Here is a 13,027-nt window from a genome sequence, read left to right as displayed (position 1 = left end):
GATCATAATCCACAACTGCTGTGATCTGATCTCTCCTATAATCCAAACAATGATGTGATGTGAGCATTGTGTGGGTTATGGGAGAGATCATATCACAGCATTGTGTGGATTATAGGAGATATCAGATCACAGCACTGTGTGGATTATGGGAGAGAGCAGATCACAGCATTTTGTGGATTATGATCAGCACAGCATTGTGTGGATTATAGGAGAGATCAGATCACATCATTGTGTGGATTTTGATGAGATCACAGCATTGTGTGGATGATAGGAGAGATCAGATCACAGCATTGTGTGGATTATAGGAGAGATCAGATCACAACATTGTGTGGATTATAGGAGAAAGCAGTTCACAGCATTGTGTGGATTATGATCAGATCACAGCATTGTGTGGATTATGATCAGATCACAGCATTGTGTGGATTATAGGAGAGAGCAGATCACAGCATTGAGTGGATTATGATTAGTTCACAGCATTGTGTGGATTATAGGAGAGAGCAGATCTCAGCATTGTGTGGATTATGATCAGATCACAGCATTGTGTGGATTATGGGAGAGATCAGGTCACAGCATTGTGTGGATTATGATCAGATCACAGCATTGTGTGGATTATGATCAGATCACAGCATTGTGTGGTTTATGGGAGAGATCAGATCACAGCACTGTGTGGATTATGATCAGATCACAGCATTGTGTGGATTATGATCAGATCACAGCATTGTGTGGTTTTTAGGAGAGATCAGATCAAAGCATTTTGTGGATTATGATCAGATCACAGCTTTGTGTGGTTTATAGGAGAGATCAGATCACAGCATTGTGTGGATTATAGAACATAGAACATAGAACATAGAACACTACAGCACAAACAGGCCCTTCGGCCCATGAGTTGCGCCGATCACATCAACACCTACCAACCTACAGACCTATCTATAACCCTCAATCTCATTAAACCCCATATACTCATCCAGAAGTCTTTTAAAAGACCCCAGCGAGTTCGCCTCCACCACCACTGACGGCAGCCGATTCCATTCACTCACCACCCTCTGAGTGAAAAACTTACCCCTAACATCACTTCTGAACTTCCCTCCCTGCACCTTAAATCTGTGTCCTCTCGTAGCAACCATTTCAACCCGGGGAAATAGCCTCTGAGAGTCCACCCTATCTATTCCTCTCAACATTTTGTAAACTTCTATCAGGTCGCCTCTCAACCTTCGTCTCTCCAGGGAAAAGAGTCCCAGCTCCCTCAACCTAACTTCATAAGGCATGCCTCCCAGTCCAGGCAACATCCTTGTAAATCTCCTCTGCACCCTCTCAATAGCTTCTACATCTTTCCTATAGTGAGGCGACCAGAACTGCGCACAATACTCCAAATGAGGCCTGACAAGGGTCTTATAAAGTTGCAGCATTACCTCCCGACTCCTAAACTCAATCCCTCGATTAATGAAGGCCAGTACACCATACGCCTTCTTGACCAACTCCTCCACCTGCGAGGCCGATTTAAGAGTCCTGTGGACCCGGACCCCAAGATCCTTCTGCTCTTCAACACTACTCAGACTTCTGCCCTTGATAGTGTACTCGTTCATCCCGTTAGTTCTGCCAAAATGGACGACTACACATTTATCCGCGTTGAAGTCCATCTGCCACTTCTCCGCCCAGTCCTGCATCCTATCTATGTCCTGCTGCAACATTTGCCATCCTTCCAGACCATCCACAACACCACCGACCTTAGTGTCATCAGCGAACTCACTTACACATCCCTCCACTTCCTCATCCAGGTCATTTATGAAAATGACTTATAGGAGAGATCAGATCACAGCATTGTGTAGATTATAGGAGAGATCCATAATCCACACAATGCTGTGATCTGATCTCTCCTATAATCTGATCATAATCCACACAATGCTGTGATCAGATCACAGCATTGTGTGGATTATCTACGATCAGATCACAGCATTGTGTGGATTGTGATCAGATCACAGCATTGTATGGTTTATAGGAGAGAGGAGATCACAGCATTGTGTGGATTATGATCAGATCACAGCTTTGTATGGTTTATAGGAGAGATCAGATCACAGCATTGTGTGGATTATGATCAGATCACAGCATTGTGTGGACTATGATCAGATCACAGCATTGTATGGATTATAGGAGAGATCAGATCTCAGCATTGTTTGGATTATAGCAGAGACCAGATCACAGCATTGTGTGGATTATAGCAGAGAGCTATTGTGTGGATTACGATCAGATCACAGCATTGTGTGGATTATAGGAGAGATCAGATCACAGCATTGTGTGCATTATAGGAGAGAGCAGATCACAGCATCATGTGGATTAAAGGAGAGAGCAGGTCACTGCTGTGATCTGATCATAATCCACACAATGCTGTGATCTGATCTCTCCCATAATCCACACAATGCTGTGATCTGCTCCCTGCTATAATCCACACAATGCTGTGATCTGATCATAATCCACTCAATGCTGTGATCTGATCTCTCCCATAATCCACACAATGCTGTGATCGGATCATAATCCACACAATGCTGTGATCTGATCTCTCGAATAATCCACACAATGCTGTGATCTGATCTCTCCTATAATCCACACAATGCTGTGATCTGATTATAATGCACACAATGCTGTGATCTGATCTCTCCCATAATCCACACAATGCTGTGATCTGATCTCTCCTATATTCCACACAATGCTGTGATCTGATCTCACCTATAATCCACACAATGCTGTGATCTGCTCTGTCCTATAACCCACACAATGCTGTGATCTGATCTCTCCTATAATCCTCACAATGCTGTGATCTGATCTCTCCCATAATCTATACAATGCTGTGATGTGCTCTCTGCTATAATCCACACAATGCTGCGATCTGATGATAATTATTAATGATCTGGATGAGGGTATAGTTGGGTGGATTAGTAAGTTTGCTGATGACACCAAAGTCGGAGGTGTGGTAGATTGTGAGGAAGGGTGTCATAGTTTGCAGGGTGACTTAGAAAGGTTGCAGAGCTGGGCCGCGAGGTGGCGGATGGAGTTTAATGTGGAGAAGTGTGAGGTAATTCATTTCGGTAGGAATAACAGATGTGTTGAGTATAGGGCTAACGGGAGGACTTTGAATAGTGTGGAGGAGCAGGGGGATCTAGGTGTATGTGTACATAGATCCCTGAAAGTTGGGAATCAAGTAGATAAGGTTGTTAAGAAGGCATACGGTGTCTTGGCGTTTATTGGTAGGGGGATTGAATTTAGGAGTCGCAGCGTCATGATGCAACTGTACACAACTCTGGTGCGGCCGCACTTGGAGTATTGTGTGCAGTTCTGGTCCCCCACATTACAGGAAGGATGTGGAGGCTTTGGAGAGGGTGCAGAGGAGGTTTACCAGGATGTTGCCTGGTATGGAGGGGAGATCCTATGAGGAGAGACTGAGAGATTTGGGGTTGTTTTCGCTGGAAAGAAGGCGGCTAAGAGGGGACCTTATTGAAACATATAAGATGATTAGAGGTTTAGACAGGGTGGATAGTGATAGCCTTTTTCCTAGGATGGAGAAAGCTAACACGAGGGGGCATGGCTTTAAATTAAGGGGGGGTAGTTATAGGACTGATGTCAGGGGTAGGTTCTTTACCCAGAGGGTGGTGAGGGACTGGAATGCCCTGCCAGCTGCAGTTGTAAATGCGCCTAGTTTGGGGGCGTTTAAGAGATCTGTGGATAGGTTTATGGACGAAATGGGATTGGTTTAGATTAGTGGGTTAGTGTTGTTTTTTTTTAAAAGCTGGTCGGCGCAACATCGTGGGCCGAAGGGCCTGTTCTGCGCTGTAATTTTCTATGTTCTATGTTCTATGTTCTATAATCCACACAATGCTGTGATCTGATCTCTCCTATAATCCACACAATGCTGTGATCTGATCATAATCCACACAGTGCTGTGATCTGCTCTCTCCTATAATCCACACAATGATGTGATCTGATGTCTCCTCTCATCCACACAATGCTGTGATCTGGTCTCTCCTATAATCCACACAATGCTGTGATCTGGTCTCTCCAATAATCCACAGAATGCTGTAATCTGATGTCTCCTATAATCCACACAATGCTGTGATCGCATCATAATCCACACAATGCTGTGATCTGATATCTCCTTTAATCCACACAATGCTGCGATCTGATCTCTCCTATAATCCACACAATGCTGTGATCTGATCCCTCTTGTAATCCACACAATGCTGTGATCTGCTCTCTCCTATAATCCACACAATGCTGTGATCTGACCTCTCCTACAATCCACACAATGCTGTGATCTGATCTCTCCCATCATCCACACAATGCTCTGATCTCTCCCATAATCCACACAATGCTGTGATTTGATCTCTCCCATAATCCACACAATGCTGTGATCTGATCTCTCCCATAATCCACACAATGCTGTGATCTGATATCTCCTTTAATCCACACAATGCTGTGATCTGATCTCTCCTATAATCCACACAATGCTCTGATCGGATCAAAATCCACACCATGCTGTGATCTGATCATAATCCACACAATGCTGTGATCTGCTCTCTCCCATAATCCACAGAAGGCTGTGATCTGCTCTCTCCCATAATCCACACAATGCTTTCATCTGCTCTCTCCTATAATCCAAACAATGCTGTGATTTTATCTCTCCCATATTCCCCACAATGCTGTGATCTGATGTCTCCTATAATCCACACAATGCTGTGATCTGCTCTCTTCTATAATCCACACAATGCTGTGATCTGATCATAATCCCCACAATGCTGTGATCTGATCTCTCCTCTAATCCACACAATGCTGTGATCTGCTCTCTCCCACAATCCACACAATGCTGTGATCTGATCTCTCCTCTAATCCACATAACGCTGTGATCTGCTCTCTGCTATAATCCACACAATGCTGTGATCTGCTCCCTCCTATAATCCACACAATGCTGTGATCTGATCATTATCCACACAATGCTGTGATCTGATCTCTCCTATAATCCACACAATGCCCTGATCGGATAAAAATCCACACCATGCTGTGATCTGATAATAATCCACAGAATGCTGTGATCTGATCTCTCCTCTTATCCACACAAGGCTGTGATCTGCTCTCTGCTATAATCCACACAATGCTGTGATCTGATCTCTCCCATTATCCACACAATGCTGTGATCTGCTCTCTCCCATGATTCACACAATGCTGTGATCTGATCATAATCCACACAATGCTGTGAACTAATCATAATCCACACAATGCTGTGATCTGCTCTCTCCCATGATCCACACAATGCTGTGATCTGATCTCTCCTATAATCCACACAATGCTGTGATCTGATCATAATCCACACAATTCTGTGATCTGATCTCTCCCATAATCCACACAATGCTCTGATCTAATCATAATCCACACAATGCTGTGATCTGATCTCTCCCATAATCCACACAATGCTGTGATCTGATATTTCCTTTAATCCACACAATGCTGTGATCTGATCTCTCCTATAATCCACACAATGCTCTGATCGGATCAAAATCCACACCATGCTGTGATCTGATCACAATCCACAGAATGCTGTGATCTGATCTCTCCTCTTCTCCACACAATGCCAAGATCTGCTCTCTCCCATAATCCACAGAATGCTGTGATCTGCTCTCTCCCATAATCCACACAATGCTTTCATCTGCTCTCTCTTATAATCCAAACAATGCTGTGATTTTATCTCTCACATATTCCCCACAATGCTGTGATCTGATCTCTCCTATAATCCACACAATGCTGTGATCTGCTCTCTTCTATAATCCACACAATGCTGTGATCTAATCATAATCCCCACAATGCTGTGATCTGATCTCTCCTATAATCCGCACAATGCTGTGATCTGCTCCCTCCAATAATCCACACAATGCTGTGATCAGATCATAATCCACACAGTGCTGTGATCTGCTCTCTCCTATAATCCACACAATGATGTGATCTGATCTCTCCTCTCATCCACACAATGCTGTGATCTGATCTCTCCTATAATCCACACAATGCTGTGATCTGATCTCTCCCATAATCCACACAATGCTGTGATCTGATCTCTCCTATAATCCACACAATGCTGTGATCGCATCATAATCCACACAATGCTGTGATCTGCTCTCTCCTATAATCCACAGACTGCTGTGATCTGATCTCTCCTATAATCCACACAATGCTGTGATCTGATCTCTCCCATAATCCACACCATGCTGTGATCTAACCTCTCCTACAATCCACACAATGCTGTGATCTGATCTCTCCCATAATCCACACAATGCTCTGATCTGATCATAATCCACACAATGCAGTGATCTGATCTCTCCCATAATCCACACAATGCTGTGATCTGATCTCTCCCATAATCCACACAATGCTGTGATCTGATATCTCCTTTAATCCACACAATGCTGTGATCTGATCCCTCCTATAATCCACACAATGCTCTGATCGGAGCAAAATCCACACCATGCTGTGATCTGATCATAATCCACAGAATGCTGTGATCTGATCTCTCCTCTTCTCCACACAATGCTGTGATCGGCTCTCTCCCATAATCCACACAATGCTTTCATCTGCTCTCTCCTATAATCCAAACAATGCTGTGATTTTATCTCTCCCATATTCCCCACAATGCTGTGATCTGATGTCTCCTATAATCCACACAATGCTGTGATCTGCTCTCTTCTATAATCCACACAATGCTGTGATCTGATCATAATCCCCACTATGCTGTGATCTGATCTCTCCTATAATCCGCACAATGCTGTGATCTGCTCTCTCCCATAATCCACACAATGCTGTGATCTGATCTCTAGTCTAATCCACACAATGCTGTGATTTGCTCTCTGCTATAATCCACACAATGCTGTGATCTGCTCCCTCCTATAATCCACACAATGCTGTGATCTGATCTCTCCTATAATCCACACAATGCTCTGATCGGATCAAAATCCACAACATGCTGTGATCTGATCATAATCCACAGAATGCTGTGATCTGATCTCTCCTCTTATCCACACAAGGCTGTGATCTGCTCTCTGCTATAATCCACACAATGCTGTGATCTGATCTCTCCCATTATCCACACAATGCTGTGATCTGATCTCTCCCATAATCCACACAATGCTGTGATCTGCTCTCTGCTATAATCCACACAATGCTGTGATCTGATCATAATCCACACAATGCTGTGATCTGATCTCTCCTATCATCCACACAATGCTGTGATCTGATCATAATCCACACAATGCTGTGATCTGATCTCTCCCATAATCCACACAATGCAGTGATCTGATCATAATCCACACAATGCTGCGATCTAATCTCTCCTATAATCCACACAATGCTGTGATCTGATCTCTCCTATTATCCACAGAATGCTGTGATCTGATCTCTCCTATAATCCTCACAATGCTGTGATCTGATCTCTCCTATATTCCACACAATGCTGTGATCTGATCTTCCTATAATCCTCACAATGCTGTGATCTGATCTCTCCTATAATCCACACAATGCTGTGATCTGCGCTGTCCTATAACCCACGCAATGTTGTGATCTGATCTCTCCCATAATCCACACAATGCTGTGATGTGCTCTCTGCTATAATCCACACAATGCTGTGATCTGATGATAATCCACACAATGCTGTGATCTGATCTCTCCTATAATCCACACAATGCTGTGATCTGCGCTGTCCTATAACCCACGCAATGCTGTGATCTGATCTCTCCCATAATCCACATAATGCTGTGATCTGCTCTCTCCAATAATCCACACAATGCTGTGATCTGATCATAATCCACAGAATGCTGTGATCTGCTCTCTCCTATAATCCACACAATGCTGTGATCTGATCTCTCCTCTCATCCACACAATGCTGTGATCTGCTCTCTCCTCTAATCCACACAATGCTGTGATCTGATCTCTCCCATAATCCACACAATGCTGTGATCGCATCATAATCCACTCAATGCTGTGATCTCATCTCCTCTGTAATCCACACAATGCTGTGATCTGATCTCTCCTATAATCCACACAATGCTGTGATCTGATCTCTCCAATATCCACACCATGCTGTGATCTGATCTCTCCTACAATCCACACAATGCTGTGATCTGATCTCTCCCATAATCCACACAATGCTCTGAACTGATCATAATCCACACAATGCTGTGATCTGATCGCTCCCATAATCCACACAATGCTGTGATCTGATCTCTCCTATAATCGACACAATGCTCTGATCGGATCAAAATCCACACCATGCTGTGATCTGATCATAATCCACACAATGCTGTGATCTGATCTCTCTTATCCACACAATGCTGTGATCTGCTCTCTGCTATCATCCACACAATGCTATGATCTGCTCTCTCCTATAATCCACACAATGCTTTCATCTGCTCTCTCCTATAATCCAAACAATGCTGTGATTTTATCTCTCCCATAATCCCCACAATGCTGTGATCTGATCTCTCCTATAATCCACACAATGCTGTGACCTGCTCGCTTCTATAATCCACACAATGCTGTGATCTGATCATAATCCCCACAATGCTGTGATCTGACCTCTCCTCTAATCCACACAATGCTGTGATCTGCTCTCTCCTATAATCCACACAATGCTGTGATCTGATCATAAACCACACAATGCTGTGATCTGATCTCTTCTACAATCCACACAATGCTCTGATCGGATCAAAATCCACACCATGCTGTGATCTGATCATAATCCACACAATGCTGTGATCTGATCTCTCCCATAATCCACACAATGCTGTGATCTGCTCCCTGCTATAATCCACACAATGCTGTGATCTGATCATAATCCCCACAATGCTGTGATCTGACCTCTCCTCTAATCCACACAATGCTGTGATCTGCTCTCTCCTATAATCCACACAATGCTGTGATCTGATCATAAACCACACAATGCTGTGATCTGATCTCTTCTACAATCCACACAATGCTCTGATCGGATCAAAATCCACACCATGCTGTGATCTGATCATAATCCACACAATGCTGTGATCTGATCTCTCCCATAATCCACACAATGCTGTGATCTGCTCCCTGCTATAATCCACACAATGCTGTGATCTGATCATAATCCACACAATGCTGTGATCTGCTCTCTCCTATAATCCACACAATGCTGTGATCTGATCTCTCCCATACTCCACACAATGCTGTGATCTGATCAGATCTGTCATATAATCAACACAATGCTGTGATCTGATCATAATCCACACAATGCTGTGATCTGATCTCTCCCATAATCCACACAATGCTGTGATCTGTTCTCTCCCATAATCCACACAATGCTGTGATCTGATCTCCCCTATAATACACACAACGCTCTGATCTCTCCCATAATCCACACAATGCTGTGATCTGCTCTCTCCCATAATCCACACAATGCTGTGATCTGATCGCTCCTATAAAGCAAACAATGCTGTGATCTGATCATAATCCACACAATGCAGTGATCTGCTCTCTCCCATAATCCACACAATGCTGTGATCTGATATCTCCCATAATCCACACAATGCTGAGATCTGATCTCTCCTATAATCCACAGAACGCTGTGATCTGATCATAATCCTCAGAATGCTGTGATCTGATCTCTCCTATAATACACACAATGCTGTCATCTGATCTCTCGTATAATCCACACAATGCTGTGATCTGATCTCTCCCATAATCCACACAATGCTGTGACCTGCTCTCTTCTATAATCCACACAATGCTGTGATCTGATCTCTCCTGTAATCCACAATACTGTGATCTGATCATAATCCGCACAATGCTGTGATCTGATATCTCCTTTAATCCACACAATGCTGTGATCTGATCTCTCCTATAATCCGCACAATGCTGCGATCTGATATCTCCTTTAATCCACACAATGCTGTGATCTGATCTCTCCTATAATCCACACAATGCTGTGATCTGCTCTCCTATAATCCACCCAATGCTATTATCTGATCTCTCCTATAATCCACACAATGCTGTGATCTGACCTCTCCCATAATCCACACCATGCTGTGATCTGATCATAACCTACACAATGCTGTGATCTGATCTCTCCCAGAATCCACACAATGCTGTGATCTGCTCACTGCTTTAATCCACGCAATGCTGTGATCGGATCATAATCCACACAATGCTGTGATCTGCTCTCTCCTATAATCCACACAATGCTGTGATCTGATCTCTCCCATACTCCACACAATGCTGTGATCTGATCAGATCTGTCATATAATCCACACAATGCTGTGATCTGATCATAATCCACACAATGCTGTGATGTGATCTCTCCCATAATCCACACAATGCTGTGATCTGATTTCTCCTATAATCCACACAATGCTGTGATCTGCTCTCTTCTATAATCCACACAACGCTGTGATCGGATCATAATCCCCACAATGCTGTGATCTGATCTCTCCTATAATCCGCACATTGCTGTGATCTGCTCTCTCCCATAATCCACAAAATGCTGTGATCTGCTCTCTCTTCTAATCCACACAATGCTGCGATCTGCTCTCTGCTATAATCCACACAATGCTGTGATCTGCTCTCTATAATCCACACAATGCTGTGATCTGACCATAATCCACACAATGCTGTGATCTGATCTCTCCTCTTATCCACACAATGCTGTGATCTGCTCTCTGCTATAATCCACACAATGCTGTGATCTGCTCTCTATAATCCACACAATGCTGTGATCTGACCATAATCCACACAATGCTGTGATCTGATCTCTCCTCTTATCCACACAATGCTGTGATCTGCTCTCTGCTATAATCCACACAATGCTGTGATCTGATCTCTCCCATAATCCACACAATGCTGTGACCTGCTCTCTTCTATAATCCACACAATGCTGTGATCTGATCATAATCCACACAATGCTGTGATGTGTTCTCTCCCATAATCCACACAATGCTGTGATCTGCTCCCTGCTATAATCCACACAATGCTGTGATCTGATCATAATCCACACAATGCTGTGATGTGTTCTCTCCCATAATCCACACAATGCTGTGATCTGATCCCTGCTATAATCCACACAATGCTGTGATCTGATCTCTCCCATAATCCAGACAATGCTGTGATCTGATTTCTCCCATAATCCATACAATGCTGTGATCTGATCTCTCCTATAATCCACACAACGCTGTGATCTGACCTCTCCCATAATCCACACAATGCTGTGATCTGCTCTCTCCCATAATCCACACAATGCTGTGATCTGATCTCCTATAATGCAAACAATGGTGTGATCTGATAATAATCCACACAATGCAGTGATCTGCTCTCTCCCATAATCCACACAATGCTGTGATCTGATATCTCCTATAATCCACACAACGCTGTGATCTGATCATAATCCACACAATGCTGTGATCTGATCTCTCGTATAATCCACACAATGCTGTGATCTGATCTCTCGTATAATCCACACAATGCTGTGATCTGATCTCTCGTATAATCCACACAATGCTGTGATCTGATCTCTCGTATAATCCACACAATGCTGTGATCTGATCTCTCCCATAATCCCTACAATGTTGTGATCTGATCTCTCCCAGAATCCACACAATGCTGTGATCTGATCTCTCCTGTAATCCACAGAATGCTGTGATCTGCTCTCCCCTATAATCCACCCAATGCTATTATCTGATCTCTCCCAGAATCTACACAATGCTGTGATCTGATCTCTCCTATAATCCTCACAATGCTGTGAACTAATCATAATCCACACAGTGCTGTGATCTGCTCTCTCCCATGATCCACACAATGCTGTGATCTGATCTCTCCCATAATCCACACAATGCTGTGATCTGATCTCTCCCATAATCCACACAATGCTGTGATCTGATCTCTCCTATAATCCACACAATGCTGTGATCTGATCATAATCCACACAATGCTGTGATCTGATCATAATCCACAGAATGCTGTGATCTGATCTCTCCTATAATCCACACAATGCTGTGATCTGATCATAATCCACACAATGCTGTGATCTGATCTTTCCCATAATCCACACAATGCAGTGATCTGATCATAATCCACACAATGCTGCGATCTAATCTCTCCTATAATCCACACAATGCTGTGATCTGATCTCTCCTATTATCCACAGAATGCTGTGATCTGATCTCTCCTATAATCCTCACAATGCTGTGATCTGATCTCTCCTATATTCCACACAATGCTGTGATCTGATCTCTCCTATAATCCTCACAATGCTGTTATCTGATCTCTCCCATAATCCACACAATGCTGTGATCTGATCATAATCCACACAGTGCTGTGATCTGCTCTCTCCTATAATCTACACAATGCTGTGATCTGATCTCTCCTGTAATCCACACAATGCTGTGATCTGATCATAATCCACACAATGCTGTGATCTGATCATAATGTACACAATGCTGTGATCTGCTCTCTCCTGTAATCCACACAATGCTGTGATCTGCTCTCTCCTGTAATCTACACAATGCCGTGATCTGCTCTCTCCTATAATCCACACAATGCTGTGATCTGATCTCTCCTATAATCCTCACAATGCTGTGATCTGATCTCTCCTATAATCCACACAATGCTGTGATCAGATCATAATCAACACAATGCTCTGATCTGCTCTCTCCTATAATCCACACAATGCTGTGATCTGCTCTCTCCTATAATCCACACAATGCTGTGATCTGCTCTCTCCTATAATCTACACAATGCTGTGATCTGATGTCTCCTATAATCCACACTATGCTTTGATCTGATCATAATCCACACAATGCTGTGATCTGATCTCTCGTATAATCCACACAATGCTGTGATCTGATCTCTCCTATAATCCTCACAATGCTGTGTTCTGATCTCTCCTATAATCCACACAATGCTGTGATCTGCTCTCTCCTATAATCCACACAACGCTGTGATCTGATCATAATCCACACAATGCTGTGATCTGCTCTCTCCT

The sequence above is a fragment of the Carcharhinus amblyrhynchos genome, chromosome 7 (genome assembly GCF_965287045.1).
Source record: "Carcharhinus amblyrhynchos chromosome 7, sCarAmb.v2.hapA, whole genome shotgun sequence".
In the NCBI taxonomy this organism is placed as follows: Eukaryota; Metazoa; Chordata; class Chondrichthyes; order Carcharhiniformes; family Carcharhinidae; genus Carcharhinus; species Carcharhinus amblyrhynchos.
The sequence above is the reverse complement of the archived record's forward strand: the minus strand, read 5'-3'. Positions refer to the sequence as shown.